At 40.1% G+C, this 21,694-nt stretch overlaps 1 pseudogene; it reads right to left on the bottom strand.

Annotated features, from left to right (window-relative positions):
* Positions 1–3,080: 3,080 nt before the first annotated feature.
* Positions 3,081–3,874, bottom strand: LOC133766647 (cytosolic iron-sulfur assembly component 2A-like; annotated as a pseudogene).
* Positions 3,875–21,694: the final 17,820 nt, after the last annotated feature.

Here is a 21,694-nt window from a genome sequence, read left to right as displayed (position 1 = left end):
AGTGGAGGATGGCCCAGGTGCTTGGGCCCTGCACCCCATGGGAGACCAGGAGAAGCACCTGGCTCCTGCCATCGGATCAGCGCGGTGCGCCGGCTGCAGCGCGCCAGCCACGGCGGCCATTGGGGGGTGAACCAACGGCAAAGGAAGACCTTTCTCTCTGTCTCTCTCTCACTGTCCACTCTGCCTGTCAAAAAAAAAAAAAAGCAATTTCTGTAATATACATTCTTGAAGTTTTCAGAAATATTTCTCAATGATCCGATAGAAGAATGTGATTCTCTCTAACAGAATCTGTATGTATAACGTTTACATTCATAATTTCAAGGATGAGTTTAAAATTGTGGCTTGTCCACAGTGAAGACCTTCTTTAATCTCCCTGTTATGCTGCCACGTGTCTAGAATGCAATGCCCCACAAACATCTGCATCAGAGGTGCATTTGCTTTCTTCTGGACTCTGCTGTGTCCCTTTTGTTGTGTCTCCAAAGTCTGGAATGGTGACTGCTGGTGGTCACCTAGCATGAAGGAAGAGGCGTTGCCCCAGAGCAGCTGTGTGGAACTGTGCACAAAAAATACCTGCTTTTCATTCTGCATCAGTTCAATGGGGAAATGATTTTGTGACTACAAAACCCTAAAACAAAACACACACATTCTATAAATATAACTGTGTGGAAGCGAAAGTACCACTAAGGAGCAGAGAAAGCCACAACGCAATGAACACAGGCACAGGGCTGTGATGTCTGTTACCTGTTAGAGGTAAAAAGAAACAAACAAAAAACAAAACCAGAGAGTAGACACTGGGCACAGCACTTAGTACAGAAGGAAAACCTTCAGTGGAAACCAAGATTTGTGACACTGAATTGCCAGTCTTTGAATGAATCCATTACCAAGCCAGAAACAACTATGTGACAAATAATAAATAACTTGAAGCAAAAAGAAATACTTCAGTGCAGACCAGGAAAATTTGCACAGTGCATTTGTACTGTAAGATAATAATTGCCTTAATTAGAATAAATAATACTAACACAAGTTATATAGGGGTGATTGAGAATGTTTATCATAATTCTTATGTTATAGTATTAATTGTATACATTTATGTTTAGAATTAATGTATTATAAATTAGGTTGTATAAGTATACAGAACTCCTTTCAAAATTTAGCCTTGGGAAATCGTTTTTGTAACCATTATGCAGTCAGAGGTTAAATAAATTCTACTTCCATAATTCTAAACATCTGCATGAAGGTAAGAGAGTTGTAGAAATTATTTGAAATTTATGACCGTGTTTCCCATGTTTAACATGAATAAGAGCTGGAGAATTATGTCCTTTACAGAATTCTGCCTAAAGAAAAATATATTCTGGCCAGATGTGCAATTTGTTACATTTCTATTACTTAGCCTTTAATTCATTATGTTGCTGTTAGGAAATTCAAATGAACACCATTGATACATTTCCTTACATTTTAATCCAGATATTATGATATCATGTTACCTATCTATTTCCTATTTTGTTAGTAGTTTAAAGACCCTCACAATGTGATTTGTAAAGACATTAACCTCAGTACACACACCGTCTTTGCAGGGCCTTTGCAGGCTGTGCTACTATTGCTAAATTAATACAGTCAGATCCTAGTGATGGCTAAGCAGATGTTTTACTTATAAATATTTATCTTTGCTGCTTTTATGTTTATTTCCCACCACAAGATTTGGTGAATATCTTTGTGATAATAGTTCACCAACAGAAATAGGAAGGAATTGCAGCTAATGATACCCTAACACAGCTCCAAACCCCATGTAAGCCTGTACATGTATATTTACCTGCTGGTTTGTTTGCAATCATTGCTGAAATATTTTGGACTAATGAATGCTACTCCTTATTTCAATTTAAATTTGGCTGTCTTGGGAATTTATTGTACTCTAAATAACTCATTTAAATTATAGTTTTAGGCCGGCGCCGTGGCTCAACAGGCTAATCCTCCACCTTGCGGCGCCGGCACACTGGGTTCTAGTCCCGGTTGGGGCGCCGGATTCTATCCCGGCTGCCCCTCTTCCAGGCCAGCTCTTTGCTATGGCCCGGGAAGGCAGTGGAGGATGGCCCAAGTCCTTGGGCCCTGCACCCGCATGGGAGACCAGGAGAAGCACCTGGCTCCTGGCTTCGGATCAGCGAGATGCGCTGGCCACAGCAGCCATTGGAGGGTGAACCAATGGCAAAAGGAAGACCTTTCTCTCTGTCTCTCTCTCTCACTATCCACTCTGCCTGTCAAAAAAAAATATATAGTTTTAAAGCATTTCAAATTTAATTCCTAAATATTTCTGTATTAGCTGAAGCTGTATCATTTTAACAACTTCTCAAACCCACTGAGTTTTCTTTTTAAACCTCTGAAACCCAAAGGAAATTACTTATTTTTGAAATGGCCTCCTTGGTCATATCTTTTTCCAAGGAGTAGTGCCCCCTTGGCTATCCATGCACACTGTAATTACTTTGTAGACAAAACCTAAAAAGGAGCAGATCTATACAGGAACCCACAAATAGAAAGATTGAACAGGAAGTAATTCCAGAGTGAGGAGGCATTGCAAATTACGTAACTGAAAAACAGTAACTATAGAACTGTAGTTCATGCTATACACTTAAACAAAAAAGCAAACCATTTAAGGAACTGGAATGAAAAAATCTTTGAGCAGAGAAGAATGCAATGCGACTTCATTGTAGGCACCCAGCTCTACCCAAGCTGCAATGTGGGAAATCTGGGAATGGAGGAGGAAGTTCCCATAGGATCTTAGGTAGTTGTTGCAATAGAACAGGTGTTGATGATGGAGAAGTGTTCCCTGGAATAACAAGCAGTATACTTGAAATGCTGAAAAATGGGGAGGTTTGGGACTTGTTTAAAAAGTACAGTTGAGAAAGACCACCCAAAACTGTAGATTCCACAAAATTCGAGTGTTCATTTCCTTTGATAAAATTGTCTCATATAGGTAGACAAGGTTCTGCAAAATAACTTTACCCACTCCACAGGTGACTTTTTTTTTTTTACAAGAATCATATTTTTTAAATTTATTTTACAGAATAATGATTTACAGTGAACACCTTTGGGCACGGTAGGTGTTTCACATGAAAAGCAGTTTTATCAGAATGGGCATCAGAAAAATAGCAACTCATCTTACACATAATATCTAGAAAATATTTTTCTGTCTGGTCACTTAAGTGTTACAAATCCTGAGAATGTTATACACTGAACAAGTTTGGTCCTAGCTTATAATTAAATCTTGCTTGGAAATAATCCTTTAAAAAAGGCTTTGAGGTACAAATCACCTATGTATTAAACATGAGTCTTTTTATATTTTACAAAGAATTTAAACGAATATAGCAAACAATTATGGTTCAGTGGCTCTTAAAGCAGCTATTAGACAGGTTCAAGGACACACTGTTCCACAATTTCCAGTAAGTTGGGGTTCTCCATTGCGGCTGCCACTCACTCTTTGTCATTGATCTGCTTGTTGATGTCTTCTTCCGTGAATTCCTTCAGAAATGTAGATCTCCAACTTGTGTTTAAATGGTAAATACCACTGAAGTTTTACTCAAGCACAGCCCAAAGAGTGTTGCCAAAGAGCAATGAGGTACTGTTGGTGTGAACCTGATAACAAGAAGATAGTCATCTTCATTTATCTCCTGGACCTCTACACAACTTTCCGTAACCACTTCCAGTTCTTCCAAAGTATTGGGTTTTTCTGGGTCCCGGATAGTTCGAATCAAATCATAAACCTCTAGGGCTTTCTCTTCCATGATCTGGGGCTGCCGGGCAGCTCCGTGCTCAGAGAGACCTGAGAGCCACAGGACTCTGTTCAGCGTCCAGGAGAACAGCCCGGACACCCGCTCCATCCTCACGCTCCACCATCCCTGGCGACTGTCCCACCCTCACAGGTGACTTCTAACTAACAACTCATTGTGGAAGCCCTTGGTTTTAGATATATATGTAAACATTTTTATCTTCATATTTATATATATAACATATAAATAATACTCATGTAGGTTCAAATCATAAATTTACATAATATTTAAAACTTTTCATGTATCATTAAAATATGTTATGAATTATTTTATTTTTCTTTCAAAATCTGACTTGTGCAAACCACATTTCTGGAAGTAGGAATGTTGCACAGCACAGTACTGACAAAATGGATCAATCTGTATTGAAAATTCCAGGGTCTGTCACATAAATGTCCTTACAATGTGTTCCTCATTGTAAAGTGTAATGTGTCCCATTATTGTGCTCATTGAGCTTCCTGGAAAATGTCCTGTTGGAGAAATAGCCACAAAAATGATTGCTAGGGAGCACAATGACAGAAATACTGTACAACATTTTCGTTATCCTGCATTCTACACTGCTGTTAGGTTTTGAGGTAGTTTCCTGCAACAAACAAGATTTCTTCCATTAATGGGAATTTTAAAAAATAATTATTTATTTAATTGTTTAAAAAGCAGAGAGAGAGAAAGAGAGAGAGCGAGAGCGAGAGAGATAAAGTTCTTCCATTTGCTGGTTCAATCTCCCAATGGGTGCAATGATTGGATCTGGGCTCAGCAAAACTAGGAGCCTGGAACCCCATCTATATCTCCCATATGGTGACAGGGTCCCAAGTGCGTGGGCAAGCCTCCAGTGCTTTCCCAGTAGTATTAGCAGGAAGCTGGATAGGAAGTGAAGCAGTTGTTACTAGAACTTGCACTTCTTAATGGGACTCCAGCATTACAAGAGGTAACTTAACCTTCTGTGCCACAATACTAGCCTCTACGGAAGATTTTTAAATAATTTGTTTCTGATAAAAAAGAAACACTGAAGTGAAATCAGTTATTTATTATACCAAAAACTAAATCTTTACATTTTATCTGAGAAATAATAAAATGATCCCTTATGTCAATTGGATAAGACATCCTAAAGATCCTTTGTTCATGTATTTTAGGGTTTTTTGTTACTATTGGTTGTCGTGTAAAAAGAGGAAAATGAGTTGTCAGTGATAAACCGTAGCAATGGAAGGCAAATCCCAGGAGTCCCTCAGGAAAAATAAAGGTAATGAAGGAATAACAAAGGCTCAGAAATTTTCTTTGCAATATGAGGAATATGATTTTCAAAAAATCCCATTTTATGTTCAAGATCACTAGCCATCAGGTAAATGCAAATCAAAACCACAATGAGGTTTCACCTCACCCCAGTTAGAATGGCTCACATTCAGAAATCTACCAGCAACAGATGCTGGTGAGGATGTGGGGAGAAAGAGACAATAACCCACTGTTGGAGGGAATGCAAACTGGTTAAGCCACTATGGAAGTCAGTCTGCAGACTCCTCAGAAACCTGAATATAACCCTACCATACAACCCAGCCATCCCACTCCTTGGAATTTACCCAAAGGAAATTAAATTGGCAAACAAAAAAGCCGTCTGCACCTTAATGTTTATTGCAGCTCAATTCACAATAGCTAAGCCCTGGAACCAACCCAAATGCCCATCAACAGTAGACTGGATAAAGAAATTATGGGATATGCACTCTATAGAATACTATACAGCAGTCAAAAACAATGAAACCCGGTCATTTGCAACAAGATGGAGAAATCTGGAAAACATCATGCTGAGTGAATTAAGCCAGTCCCAAAGGTACAAATATCATATGTTCTCCCTGATCGGTGACAACTAACTGAGCACCAAAAAGGAAACCTGTTGAAGTGAAATGGACACTATGAGAAACACTGACTTGATCAGCTCTTGTCCTGACTGTTGATGTACAATGTAATACTTTATCCATTTTAGTATCTTTTTTGTTCTAGTACTGGTGGTTGAACTCCATAATTAACACACAATTATTCTTAGGTGTTTAAATTTTAACTGAAAAGTGATCCCTGTTAAATATAACAGTGGGAATAAGAGAGGGAGGAGATGTACAATTTGGGACATGCTCAATTGGACTTGCCCAAAATGACAGAGTTAGAAATGTGCCAGGGGATTCCAATACAATCCCATCAAGGTGGCATGTACCAATGCCATCTCAATATCCAAGTGATCATCTTCAGTTCACAACTGATCACACTGATAGGTCTAAGAATCAAAGGGATCACACAAACAAGACTAGTGTCTGCTAATACTAACTGATAGAATCAAAAAGGGAGAGAACGATCCAACATGGGAAGCGGGATACACAGCAGACTCATAGAATGGCAGATGTCCTAAATAGCACTCTGGCCTCAGAAGCAGCCCTCAAGGCATTTGGATCTGGCTCAAGAGCCCATGAGAGTATTTTAGGCATGGAAAGCCAAGACACTCTGGGGGAAAAAAAAAAAAAAAAGGACCTAAATGAAAGATCTCTGTGAGTGAGATCCCACTGGAAAGAACGGGGCCATCAAAGAAGGAGGTACCTTTCTCTGAAGCGAGGAGAGATCTTCCACTTTGACTATGATCCTGTCTAAATAAGATCGAAGTCGGTGAACCCTAAAGGCTTCCATAGCCTTGGAAACTCATGACTAGAGCCTAGGGAGATTACTGATGCCATAAATAAGAGTGTCAAATTGTTAAGACAACAACAGGAGTCACTGTGTACTTTCATCTCATGTGGGATCTGTCCTTAATGGGTTGTCCAATGTGAAGTAATGCTAGTATTTTTACACTTTGTGTTTCTGTGTGGGTGCAAACTCATGAAATCCTTACTTAGTATATAGTGAATCGATCTTCTGTATATAAAGATAATTGAAAATGAAAAAAAAAACAACTTGGTTTTAAATTGGAAATTGCATAGAAAATTAATCAATTTTTTAAAAATATCATGTAGGATCCGTGTCCTTAATGTGCTATACATTGTGATTTAATGCTACAACTAGTACTCCAACAGTATTTTTCACTTTGTGTTGCTATGTGGGGATAAACTGTTGAAATCTTTACTTAATATATACTAAACTGATCTTCTGTATATAAAGAGAATTGAAAATGAATCTTGATGTGAATGGAAGGGGAGAGGGAGCGGGAAAGGGGAGAGTTGTGGGTGGGAGGGAAGTTTGGGGGTGGGGGAAGTCATTGTAATCCATAAGATGTACTTTGGAAATTTATATTCATTAAATAAAAGTTAAAAAAAAAGAAAAATCCCATTTTAGACACATTCATGGATTGATATGCAAATATTCCCATTCTTCACTTAATTCACCTTTCTTTATAAAACTGTCTAAGGAGTTTCCATTGTATATTCAGAAAGGACAAAGTAAGGAATAGGGGACACTCATAGAGCCATCATGGTAGGTGGTTGGTGGGAGATGGTGAGGGTACAGGTAACACCTGCTCCGATTTTATACAAGGGACAAAAGTGATGAATGTTTGAAGATGAACCTAGTAGAGATCATTGTCACGTCACAAGCTCCTTGAGCAGCTATTGCAATGGTCAGCAAAAATCATTCCTTTTTCCCTTTGGGTCATAAAGTTTCATTGGCAGGCCAGGGGAAAGGTGAATTCCAAGGGTCCATCCCCCCATGCTCCTTCCTAGGGGAATCTCTCTGTAGGAAGACAGAACCCAGGTACTTGCCAGCTCAGAGGACTTGGACATGGGCAGGCTGTTGTCATGGGCTATAGTAGGTGGTGATCTTTTCCAGCCATGCCTTGATTTCCATGAGCTGCTTGGTTCTCCTGCTTGGTGCCAACATGAAGGTCACCGATCTGCACTTCAATCTTGCTGATAATCACAGAAATACACCAGGTTGGCTCTGAAGTAGGCCTACATCTCTGCCAGAACCTTCCAGCGTGTCTGCTGCTCTTTCTCAAGACCCTGGAGGGCATACCACAGGTCAAAGACCTTGGACTTTGGCCTCCAGAACTTAGGTGTGTGGCCAGCAAAGTCCCAGTAAATCTGTCTGGCTGCTAAACCAGCCTGCGGCATCCTTCCAGTTCTTTGGCTTCCCATGTAACTCAAGATCTTGGCTGGGATAATGCCTGGAGCAGAATCAGCCTCCACACTGACCTGGCTACTCTCCTGGCCACACATGGCACTGATTTCCCCCTTGTGGTCTTCTTCAGGTAGGCCAGCTCCTCCTTCAGGCCTTTGATGTACAACTGCCTGTAGGTCCTGGTCAGGGTGAGTTGGCCCAGCACATGTGCAGGCCATTAATGTTGGCCTCCAAACTCAGATGCAAGCTGCCTAGTTTCAGACCTAGTGCTCAAGGCATCTGCAGCCAGACAGGCATTGTTGACTGGCAAGACAATCCTGAGTTCTTAAAGAGTCTTTCCCAGAGGTCCTTAATGGTCTTGAAATAATGCCTGTAGTTGTGGGAGAGCTGGGGTCCCTGCGTACAGTACCACTCACGGATCTTCACCTGCAGCTCACCATTGGCTGGCCTCAGGGTATGCACATTGTCCAGGAAGGAGGCCAAGTTTTGTTGAGGTTCTGCATGGAAATCATTAATTTTTGATTAAATGGTTTATTGATGGTCCAAGAATGAAGATTTGCTGTATTTCTTGATGGTTATATTTTATAGTATTCTTATTAGATAAATAGATTTAGTAATTCTCTCACATCATATAAACTTAGAATATGAGAAATAAAAAAAATTTAGCTAGTATCCTAGCTATTCTGACTATTTCTGATTATGATTTGGCAAAGAGAGCTAGGAATTACAATGCCAAATCAAAGCGATACATCTTTAAACAAACAATAAATCACAAAGTTACCTACTAAGCAAGACCTGCGGACTTGAACCTCTCATTTATTTTTTATTTTGATTTGTTTTGCTTTAACATGTGCTTGCCAAATGTGAGATTAATTAGTAGGCTATTGGGTAATTGCCATCTCCTCTCTTCTGAGGAGGTTTTAGGAGTCGCTGAGCCAAGGAGAAATTTGCTCACACTTGCTAAATCTCAGAACCTCTTGATAGAGTAAGGGTGTGAAGCTATGACAGATCTAAGGAATAGGAGGCATTTGTGTGGTGGTGATGGTAACAGGTGTGGGAGCAGTAGTGAGAAGACATTGAAAGACAGACCTGCAAGAGGGACCGCAGGCAGAAGTGCAGAATTGTTATCCAAAAGATAAGGGGGACCCCTGAAATTGCCGTCTGTGCCATTCCAGAGATTCCTATCCATAGACCACCTATACGCCATGCCACTTTTTCAGAGTGATCTGAATCACATTTTGGTGGAAAAATTGGGATAATTGGGGAGTAGTTTTTTTGGTCATGGCACTAAAATAATAGGATTATATCTCTTTTTAAAATATCTAGTTTATTAGCTGCCTTACTTCACTTAAAAAGATAAAACAGATGAGATTATCAATTAATCACAATTGTGGATTATTAGGGTTATATATATATATATACACATACATATATACACACACACACATATATATATATATGTGTATATATATATATATATATATATATATTTTAGGAGGTCTTCCTCCCATTGGTTTACTCCCCAAATGGCCGCTGCAGCTGGCACTGTGCCGATCCAAAGCCAGGAGCCAGATGCCTTTTCCTGGACTCCCATGCGGGCCATTACCTATGGTGTCACCTCCAAGTTATATTTTATCCCTGCTCCTCACGGTGACAGCATGCCAGACATTGCTGGTTTTCCATATTTCCCATGTTTACAGCCAGGCGATAAGTTCCCCTGGCTCCAGAACCATGGGAACAGGTAACGACACATTGTTTGTTTTATTTATTTATTTTTTTTGACAGGCAGAGTGGATAGTGAGAGAGAGACAGAGAGAAAGGTCTTCCTTTTTGCCTCTGGTTCACCCTCCAATGGCCGCTGCGGCCGGCACATCGTGCTGATCCAAAGCCGGGAGCCAGGTGCTTCTCCTGGTCTCCCATGCGGGTGCAGGGCCCAAGGACTTGGGCCATCCTCCACTGCCTTCCCGGGACATAGCAGAGAGCTGGCCCAGAAGAGAGGCAACCGGGATAGAGTCCGGTGCCCCGACCAGGACTAGAACCCGGTGTGCCGGCGCCACAAGGTGGAGGATTAGCCTGTTAAGCCATGGCGCCGGCCACATTGTTTGTTTTCTAAAACCTGATCAGGCCATTGGTTTGCACATGCATTTGAATGGGCACCATTGAATAATGCAGCAAAGTCTTCACGGTAGCTAGTTTTCCTGCCCAGGGCCATTCTTTCAATAATCTTAACACAATCCACAGTCTCTTAACACAATCCACAATCCATCCCGCCAGGGAACCTGACTCTGCTTCCCTGTTGAAGTCTTACTTAAAGGGTGATTCTGTCAATGAATCACTCTGGCTCCTTGGAGATGGTATGGTGAGTGTAATTCCAGTCCATGTCTGGGAAGCCAGTGAAAGATGGCCCAAAAGCTGGGCCCCTTCCACCCACATGCCAGGATGAAGTTCCTAGCTCCCTGCTTTGGCCTGGCTCAACCCTGGCTATTGTGGACATTTGGGGAGTGAACTGGGGGATAGAAGATTTCTCTCTCTCTCTCTCTCTCTTCTTCTCTCTCTCTCTCCCCCTCTCTCTGTCACTCTACACTTCAAGTAAATATATAAATTAAAAAAAAATAATGATTAGCAGTGAGTTCACTAACCACCTTCATTTTGAAGTAAGAACGGTTGTTTTAAAAAACATGGTATCTGAGGCCGGCGCCGTGGCTCAACAGGCTAATCCTCCCTAGTGATGCCGACACACTGGGTTCTAGTCCCGGTTGGGGTGCAGGATTCTGTCCTGGTTTCCCCTCTTCCAGGCCAGCTCTCTGCTGTGGCCCGGGAGTGCAGTGGAGGATGGCCTAAGTGCTTGGGCCCTGCACCCCATGGGAGACCAGGAGAAGCACCTGGCTCCTGGCTTCGCATCAGTGCGCCAGCCGCGGTGGCCATTGGATGGTGAACCAACGGCAAAGGAAGACCTTTCTCTCTGTCTCTCTCTCTCTCACTGTCCACTCTGCCTATCAAAAAAAAAAAAAAAAAAAACACACACACACACAAAAAAACCATGGTATCTGAGACAATTGTATTGTGAGTGAACTTATCTAGGAAATGTATTGATGAGAATCTCACAGGTTCTGCTAATACTGCTTCACCATTGAAAGAAATGCATCTGAACTTTTTAAAAAGAAACTTAGAGATTCAGTCCATCAGATTGTTTGCAATCTTAATCACAGGCACTCTGTTTCACTTGTATCATTTCTTAGTTATCCTCTAAATCTTTTAGCAAAAGTCTTTCAATTATAGTATGATAAAAACTTAAAACTTGCACAGATTATTTGTGTGAAAATATCATAATTTACTCATCTATTTTTCTTCTGATGGACATTTGGGTTATTTATCATTTTTGTTGTATATGGTTTCTTTTTTTTAATAAATACCTACCTATAATAATACTATTTATAATAAATGCTCAATTATAGAGTCATAGGAATAGGTATATGTGTCACAACTGTGTTTTAGCAACTTTTTACATGAAATGTGTGGTTAAATCACTTTTCCACTGTTCATTAGCCTGCTTAACATTCACTTATTGATTTCTGGTGGCTCTTCATGAGGCTTCCATTGGACACATATATTGAAAATAACACCTCTTGGTCTGTGGTTTGTTCATTTAGTCCTTGAGTGGTGTCTTCTGATAAGAAATTTTCAATTTTAATGCATTCCATCTTACTACTTTACCCTGTGGTTTGTAGTGTTTATGTACTATTTATGAACTCCATTTCTATCTGACTCTGAGTTTCTGTAGTCAAAGTCATTTATCATGCTACTGGGTCTCCTTTCTCAAATCTGCTCCACTCTCTCATTCTCGTAGGGTGTGATACAATTTGGGAAAACCTTTCAAAAGAATGAGCGTCCTGGTTTTATTTATCCTGGCCTTTACTTTCAGCCTAGTTGTTTTGGGGAGTTGCGTTTACTATTAATACTATAATACTATTATAGTATATTATATTATAGCATATATTATACTATAATACTGTTATACTAAAATATTATAGTATATATTATACTATAATATTATTAATACTATACAATGGAGGAAGAATGGACACAAGGAGAATGTGAGGAGAGTTTGGCAGCATTGGCTGCTCCAGAATAAGCAGGGTAGACTGCTGATTGTTGATTTTTAAATCAAAATGGCAAGATATGAAGAATTTGAGATTCTTGCTGCAGCTGTCTCGGTCATATGAAACGAACCTTAAATGTGCTGTTACGGGGTGCTGTGGTTTGATTGATGGTGTCCCCTGCAAATTCATACCTTGAAACCTCATTCCCAAGGGGATAATATTAAGAGGTGGGGACTTTGGAGTGATTAAGTCATGAGCGCAGAGACCTTGTGGATGGAATTATGGGCCCTCACACAGGGGCTGACGGAGGAGGTTTGCCTCTTCCACACTTCTGCTGTCTGAGGACATCAGCTTTGTCCCGTCTTGCCCTGCCAGGCTTGCCTCACTTCCATCAAGTAAGGACAAGGATGCAGCATCCCTCCTTTCCGAGGAGGTTGCGACAAGGGACCCTGGACCCACTGTGAGCTGCTCTAGGATTCAGCCTCCAAAACCATCAGAAATGTGTTTTGTTTTTTCTAAATTACCGAATCTCAGGTTTTTGTCACAGAATGTACTGAGACATAGATTTTGGATAAAATTATTTGAATGTGCTTTCTCCTTCTTGGAAATTTATTGCAGATGCTAGGACTGCATGCTGGTAGTAGTTTTCACTGAACTGTCACTTTGAGTGTATAAATATTTGAACCACACCACAGGAACACTGTTCTTCTAGCTTATTTAGTTCTAAATGTCTATAGTTACTACGCTGGGAACTGTCTCCTCCATTTTTATAAAATGGTTTAATTATTTATTTGAAAGTCAGAGTTACATACAGAGAGAAGGAGACAGACAGAGAGAGAGGCTCACAGAGAGAGAGAGAGAGAGAGAGAGAAAGAGAGCTCTTCCATCCGATGGTTCACTCCCCTATTGACTGCAACTGCTGGAGCTATACTGATCCGAAGCCAGGAGCCAGGAGCTTCTTCTGGGTCTCCCATGTGGGTTCAGGGGCCTAAGGACTTGGGCCATCCTCCACTGCTTTTCCAGGCCATAGAGGGGAGCTGGATCAGAAGTGGAGTAGCTGGGACTCAAACTGGCACCCATATGGGATGTTAGCACTGCAGGCGGCGGCTTTACCCACTATGCCACAGCGCCGGCCCCTCCATTTTTCTTAATATTGACTATTGTCATCCTTAAATAATCTCTATGCAAAGTACTGAGAAGCCTGAGGCATTTGGTGTGTGTGTGTATGGGAAGGTAAGTATGTGGGGATGTAACATAAGTATGTGTCTGTTTGCTACCACACATTTCCAAAGTCATGTGATGGTTGATGATGTCAGCTGGACTGCACATCAACCACATAATTGTAGAATGTGCCATAGAGAAATTTAGCAATCACTTCAATCAAGGTAATTCAGTAATAAACATTTCAGGAGAGGTTAATGACTTGGGAAGGAGTATAACTTATCAATACAGTCAACATATAGACTCCAATGTAGACTCTGATTAAAGTGCACTAATGTCAATTAAAATACACAGATAAGACGGCAAAACTTGATTTTAAAAAATCAAAAGTGATATTTAACAGACTTACATATATAATTTACCCTATCAATGAATTAAAACACTTAACCAAGAAGGTTAAAATAGAGGTTTCCTCTTTTTTAGAAAAGATAGAAGGCGATAATTAATGAATAAAATGAAATATGTTTAATTTATGTTCTTTGTCGGGAGACTGAGTTAATTAAGAACAACATTGTATCCCAGTAGAAAGAACGGGCCATCAAAGAATGAGGTACCTTTCTCTGAAGGGAGGAGAGAACTTCCACTTTGACTATGATCCTGTCTAAATAAGATCGAAGTTGGCGAACCCTAAAGTCTTCAATAGCCTTGGAAACTCATGACTAGAGCCTAGGGAGATTACTGATGCCATAAACAAGAGTGTCAAATTCTTAAGTCAACAACAGGAGTCACTGTGTACTTACGTCTCATGTGGGATCTGTCCTTAATGTGTTGTCCAATGTGAAGTAATGCTATAACTAGTACTGAAACAGTATTTTACACTTTGTGTTTCTGTGTGGGTGCAAACTGATGAAATCTTTACTTAAAATATACTCTATCGATCTTCTGAATATAAAGATAATTGAAAATGAATCTTGATGTGAATGGAATGGGAGAGGGAATGGGAGATGGGAGGGGTGCGGGTGGGAGGGGAGTTTTGGGGGTGGGGGGAAGCCATTGTAATCCAAAAGTTGTAATTGGAAAATTATATTTACTAAATAAAAGTTTAAAAAAAAAAGAACAACATTTTGACTAAATCATTGTAAGCTTGATTTTAAGAGTCTAATGTGTGTGATAATATTCAGCAATACAGAAACCAGTTTATGACACTTGCCAACATTTATTTATATCCTATTTGGATCATGGTTGCAGTATATCACATAATATTTTATTTGAGTAATATGAAAAATACATGATCTAAGCACTGTAGATGCCTAAGAATTTGTTTTTGTAATTGTGTTGGTATATTTTCTCTAAGCATAATATCTATTTGAATTTTAAATCAGAGCTTCAATTCCTTTTACAAAAGATTTGAAGTTCAAAAATTTTTTAAATTCATTGATGAGTATTTTTAATTGACAGATAATAATTATACATATTTATGAGGTACAGGGTGATATTTGAAGTACTCGTATACACTGTGTAACGACTAGTTCAGGATATTAGGTGACCCATCATCTCAAACATTTGCTATTCTTTATCCCAAGGTTTATAAATCAATTTACTCAGGGTCACTGACTTAGTGTACATAATTCACCTGAACCATTTAAAAAATATATATTAATATTGACTTCTTTACATCTAAGCAGAAGAACAAATTGGTTAATCAGAGTTAGAACAAGGAGTAAAATTTGTTAAAAAATAAAATATCTCTGTAGTCCTTGAGGGTTGATTTTATTAAGTATATTTTAAATAATAAGATTGAGTAGTTTCAAAAACACATTACTTAGAAAGTACTCAAGCAAATACAATTTTGGTATCAACCTGTTAAAAATGAGTGTATTATATTGGGCTGAATCTAAAAACATAGTAAATTTATGAATATATGCCAGAAAAATAAAACGGTTCTATAAAAGGGGGAGGCTTTTGAAAAATAGTTTTTGGTGCCCAACAGTAAACATAACCTGAAGGTGGGTGTTGTGACCCAGCGGGTTTCACATCCCACATTGGAGTGTCTGGGTCAAGTCCTGGCTACTCCGTGATTCCAACCCAGCTTCCTACTAGTGCCTGTGGGAGGCTGCAGACGATGGCTTGAGCACTTGGGTCCCTGTCACCACCTGGAGACCCAGATGCACTACTTGGCTCCTAGTTTCCGCCTGCTCTAGCCCAAGCTGTTCCTGGCATTTGTGGATATCAGTGGATAGAAACATTTCTCTGTATCTTACTCTCTCTTTCTCTATCACTGTGCCTTTTAAATAAGTAAATAAATCTTTTTACAAAAGCCTCCTGGGCAATGTCTTCCAGAATGGTGGCCTGTGGGTTTCGCAAATCTTTCCTACAAGGAAAACAACCTCAACTGAAGAAAATGACAAGCGCAGTACCAATTAAAAATATATGAACTAAACAAACAAACAAAAAAGAAATCACACAGAAAAAAATCAGTGGGCTTGGTGCTGGCACTGTGGCGTAGAGGGTACAGCTGTTGCCTGCAATGCCAGCATCCCATATGGATGCCCGTTCAGGTACTGGCTGCTTCACTTCTGATCCAACTCCCTGCTAACTTCCTACCCAGCTCCCTGCTAATGTACTTGGGAAAGCTCCCTGCTAACGTACTTGGTGTACGTCTTTGGGCCCCTGCACCCACATGGGAGACTGGGAAGGAGCTCCTGGCTCCTGGCTCCTGGTTCCTGGCTTCTGATCAGCTCAGCTCTAGCTGTTGTGGGTCATCTGGGAAGTGAACCAGTGAGTAGAAGATCCCTCTCTCTGCCTCTGCTTCTGTCTCTCTGTAACTCTGCTTTTCAAATAAAGTAAATAAATATTTTTTAAAAATCTATTGGCTTACTTCAAATGAAGAAATATTTATTTATGAAAATCTCCTAAATCAATGGAAAATCTGTGAAAAAATTGTGCTCTGCATGATGGCAGCTCTTCTGGGTAGGCCCCTCGGAGACTGATGGGCTCCTCTGTCCTCAGCTCCCAGCTAGGGGCTGAAGCAACCATGGAGGAAAGGAAGGTCACTGACATCTCTCATCTCTCTGCCCAACTCTGAGACACAGGGCTTCCAGTCTAGGTCAAAATGACTCTGCTTTGGGGATCTCTTCATCACCAGCTGCCACTTGGATGCAAAACCATCAGCTGACATTTAAAAGACTTCTGTCTGAACACACAATGTTGGTTACCAGAGACCGGAGGGGCTAGAGGGGTAAAAGGAGTTTGGATTGAAATAACAGGAGAAGCTGAATGTGGTTCATTTATTGTGGAAAACATATGAATAGGAGATGTTAAATGGAGTGAGGGATATATGGGAACTAGTAATAGTACCGCACAACTTTTTTGTAAAATTAATAATAAAAAGAAAAAAGAAGTAAAATAACTGTCAAATTTCAAAAAAAAAATTTGTTCATGTAACATGAAAAGAAATAGGGATACATACAAAGCAAAACAGTAGTTCAGAGAAATTTCCCTTCAGAGGGCCCAGATAACAAATTTAATATACAAGCACACAAAACCCATGTTGATAAAAGCAAGTAGCCTTTGAGTATAATGTACATGGAAAATACATTATCTCAAAACAAAAAAAAAATAGAGATGAGAAAAGCATTTTGTCTTTGCTTATGGATTAAAAAATCCATATTTTCTTTCTTTATTTTTATACGTGTCCTTGGAAAACAGGTTAGTAATTAAATATTAATGTTTGAATGTTGAAAAGAGTGGCACTGAGGGCAAGAACATGGCTTAACTTTAAACAAGGGTTTTGATATCAGATCTTGAGAAAAAGAACGACTCCTCAACTTATTTTTACCATCTATGAGGAAAATAAAATTGCTTTGGGAAATCTCTGTGTACTGTTTATTTACATACTGTCCCTAAAAGGGATTGTTACTACTTCTGGCCAAGACATATCAACTATTCTGTGGATTATCAGCCTCTGAAATCGCCTTGTGTTTGGTGAAAATGCCAGATGACGTTCATATAACATGTCACCACTAATTACATGGGAAAATTCCTGCCGAGAAGCTCATTGCCAGCAAAATAAATGCTTTTCATTAACTAGTAATTAACCTGGCTACATTATGAAGGTCAAAATTAGTCTGTGGCATATGACACCTTACTGTGGGCTTCAGAGGATAAATTTGTCAATATAAATACTCTCGATAGACACTGAAATGGCAATGGCAGAATCACACTGCATGAGCAAACAGCAGCAAAAGTCCAGTTAGCTTCGTGTTACACGTAACCAGGAGAAAAGAAGTATTTATCATTCACTGCATATCTTCTATTGTCATTGCCATTATCTTATTTAGTGTTGTTACAGAAATAAAATGTGATTATTTTATTATTATTTCCAAGGAAAGAAAGCAAAGGCAAAGTATTTAATAAAGAGAATAGTTGCAAAGACTGGTATGAGACTATTTAAATAATAGATTGAGCAACAAATAAATGAGTAAAATATGTAATACATACATTAATGTATAAGTAAACAAGCATACTTTTTCACAAGAAATTCAAATGCTAATTCTATATATAAACTCCACATACAGGAAATCATGGTGATGGGAAAAGTAGGACAACTGTGAGACAGAGGGAGTGAGAACTAATGTGATTGTGCTGTAACTCATGTTACAAGAGTAAGCATTTGAGTATAGTTGATTTAAGTGAAAATAGTGACTATGAGCTATATGTTTATTTTTATTAATCTATTTGTTCAGATTATTACAAACAGGCATATCTATTTGGAGGAGGTTATTTTATGAAGTTAGTTGGAAGTACAGTTTTAATTTTTCCTTAAGAATTTTCTTTTTCTTTTGGGGCAGAATGGAGGAAGGGAAAGACAGCTTATTTTCTGCAAGGTGAGAGTCTGTCAAACAGAGAACCTAATCTGGCACCTGTGTGAACCAGCAGGGTCTGTGTGTAAGCAGTGCCCTTCCTCGTCAAGATGTTTGTGTGTGCCTAGGTCAGTGGAAGGAGTGACAGGTGCAAAGAGTCAGCAGAACCTACAGTCAGTTCTTGCTTAGAACCTCATTCTCTGGGGTCATGGTAACAGAGTTATTAACAAGGCCAGCTGGGTAGACCTTCACGTTTGGCCATACTCACACACAGCAATCAAAACCAGGGTAGGAAGGGACACTTCTTTCTCTCTGAGGAGGAATGCAACTATGTGGAGGCAAATAAAACAATCACACTGGAGGCCAAATTTAAAGGCATACCAACGATTCAACAAACAAAACAAAGAATAAAAATGCAATATTCTGAAAGTTAAAATCAAAGCAAAAAGTCAAAAGAAGAACATTACCATTTAGTTGAAGTTAATGAAACATTTTCTAAGTTGTCACCTGGTCAAATTATTGGGGCCTGCCCTTAGTCTGGTGGTTAAGGGACTGATTAAGACAACTGCTACAACGCCTTTATCCCATTCAGAGTGCCTGTGGTTAAGGCCTGACTCTGGCTCTCTAGTCTAGCTTCCTGCTAACGCAGACCCGGAGGGCACCAGTGATGGCTCAGGTGGTTGGGTTCCTGTATCTCACATGGGGCAGCTGGCTTCAGCTTGGCCCAGGCCAGGCCATGGTGGGCATTTTGGGAATGGACCAACAGATGGAATACCTCCCTGTCTGTCTCTCTGTTGTGTCTATCTCTCAAATAAATAAATATATAAAAAACATTTTTTTAAAAAATTGTTAAATATAAGTATTCAATTGAAAATAAGCAAAGAACTTTTTTACAAAATTTTCTTTAATTTGAAAGTCAAGGGCCAGCGCTGTGGCTCACTTGGCTAATCCTCCACCTGTGGCACCGGCACCCTGGGTTCTAGTCCCAGTTGGGGCACCGGGTACTAGTTCCTGTTGCTCCTCTTCCAGTCCAGCTCTCAGCTGTGGCCCGGGAGTGCAGTGGAGGATGGCCCAAGTGCTTGGGCTCTGCACCCGCATGGGAGACCAGGAGGAAGCACCTGACTCCTGGCTTCGGATTGGCGCAGCACCGGCCATGGCGGCCATTAGGGGAGTGAACCAACGGAAGGAAGACCTTTCTCTCTGTCCCTCTCTCACTGTCTGTAACTCTCTCTCTGTCTCTCTCTCTCACTGACTAACTCTGCCTGTGATTTACAGAAAGAGAGAGAGAGATCTCTTTCATCTGCTGGTTCACTCCTCTGATGATCACAATGGTTGCAGCTGGGCCAGGCTGAAACGAGGAGTCAGGAGCTTCTTCCAGGTCTCTCATGTGGCTGGCAGGGACAAAAGCACTTGGGCTGCCTTCCACTGCTTTTTCCAGGCCATTAGCAGGGAGATGGATGGGAAATGGAGCAGCCAGGACTCAAATTAGCCCCCATATGGGATACAGCTTAACCCATTGTGCCACAACACTGGCCCCAGAAATTTTAGAAAACATCCCTTCAAAAGTGAAGAGATTTGATTGGATTAGCTTGTAAAGCAATTGATGACATTGTTGAAAAGAGTAGATAAGTCACCTGGCACTGATGGCGCATAATAGCTGGGTGTTGTCAGGAGAACAGAAAGTCAAATAGAGCCCCATTAAAGCCACTGTAATTCTAGGTACTGTGTGTTCATGAGGAGCAACTTCAGAAGATGCAACCTGGCTGGTGAAGAGGGAGCATAGACATAAGTGAAATACTCCAGTCAGTCATTAAAACAGGAATCAAGCAAATAACAGTAACAAGCTCTGGATGTGATACCCACAGTTGCTATGCTGTATTATCTTGAGCAACCAGTTTCTAACAGTTACAAATAAGAGACGTGAAAATAGAAAGTATGGCCTGTTGGAAAGCTATCAGATGTTAGATTTAACTAAGATGTCCAAATAACTGTTATTGGTATGTTCAAAGAACTAAAGGAAACTTCAGTTAAAGAAATAAGGGAGGTATGACAGCAATGTTGTATCAAATAGAAAATATCAATACACAGATTATGAAAAAATATCAGATGGAATTTCTGGAGCTGGGAAGTACTGAAAGTGCATTGAGAACTTCACTAGAGACTCAACAGTTGATCTGACGTGAAGAGGAGAGAATAGATAAAATTAAATATAGGTGAAATATATGCAGTAGAATAACCAAAAGAAGATGAAGAGTAATGCAAAGTTAACATAGTATCAGAAAAATACAGAACTCATTATGTGCACCAACATATCCATAACAGGAGTAACAAAATGAGAGTGGAAGAAGCAGAAAAAATAAATGAAGAAATAATGCCTGAAAACTTCCTAAATTTATTTAGAAACATTGATCTACAATGAGGAAGTTTAACAGAATTGAGTAAGATAAATGCAAATAGACACATTAAAGGGAAAATGATGAAGTCAGAAAGTGAAACATTGGTGCAGTGACGTGAGTCCAGCTCCAACGCGACTCAGCTCCAACTCAAATTCAACTCGAAGTGGTGGCAGATCTCCCCACTGGATGGGTGAGTAGCAGGCTGCCTCTACTTCCGTTTTTCAGATCCTCACTCTCCCCAATTAGAATTCCCTGCCTCCCCTCAAGAACACCAGATCCTGTCTTTTTTTTTTAAACTTTTATTTAGTATATATAAATTTCTAAAGTACAGTTTATGGATTACAATGGCATCCCCCCCTTAACTTTCCTTCCACCCGCACTCCTCCCATCTCCCGCTCCCTCATCCCTTCCATTCACATCAAGATTCATTTTCAATTATCTTTATATACCGAAGACCAATTTAGTATATATTAAGTAAAGATTTCATCAGTTTGCACCCACACAGAACATGAAGTGTAAAATACTGTTTCAGTACTAGTTATAGCATTAATTCACATTGGACAACACATTAAAGACAGAGATCTCACATGAGGAGTAAGTACACAGTGACTCCTGTTGTTGACTTAACAATTTGACACTCTTGTTTGTGGCATCAGAAATCTCCCTAGGCTCTAGTCATGAGTTTCCAAGGCTATGGAAGCCTCTTGAGTTCGCTGACTTCGATCTTATTTAGACAAGGTCATAGTCAAAGTGGAAGTTCTCTCCTCCCTTCAGAGAAAGGTGCCTCCTTCTTTGATGGCCAGTTCTTTTGAGACCCACTGATTAGGGCTGGAGCTATTTCCTGGAGCTGAGAGTCTATTCTAATCCCTCTCTCTCTCTCTCTCACACACACACACACCCCAGGATACCACATCCTTGTCAGCTAGTTAAAAACACTTAGCTTGGTTGCCAGTCTTGAGACTCACTGATTAGGGTTGGAGCAATCTCTTGGAGCTGAGTCTTTTCTCTGGTGTCCCCTTCCTTCCTTTTCAAGTCTCTCCCTCCTTGGGTCCAGCTCCACCAGGTCCTTCCTATGGAGCCCATACCTCAGAACCTTTCCATGAGAGCTCATTGTTGAAAACAGGCTCATAAGATAGGACTCAAGATGAAGAGATGTAGAACAGCTATTACTCTTTGTGTAAGGGAGCAAAGTGATGATATATATTTGACCAGGCAGAGGCCCCATTCTAGCATGCCACCAGTACAGGGAATTGATAATTATCTGCATGTGTATCACA

The sequence above is a fragment of the Lepus europaeus genome, chromosome 9, assembly GCF_033115175.1.
Source record: "Lepus europaeus isolate LE1 chromosome 9, mLepTim1.pri, whole genome shotgun sequence".
In the NCBI taxonomy this organism is placed as follows: Eukaryota; Metazoa; Chordata; class Mammalia; order Lagomorpha; family Leporidae; genus Lepus; species Lepus europaeus.
This window is presented reverse-complemented; position numbering and strand designations above follow the sequence as displayed.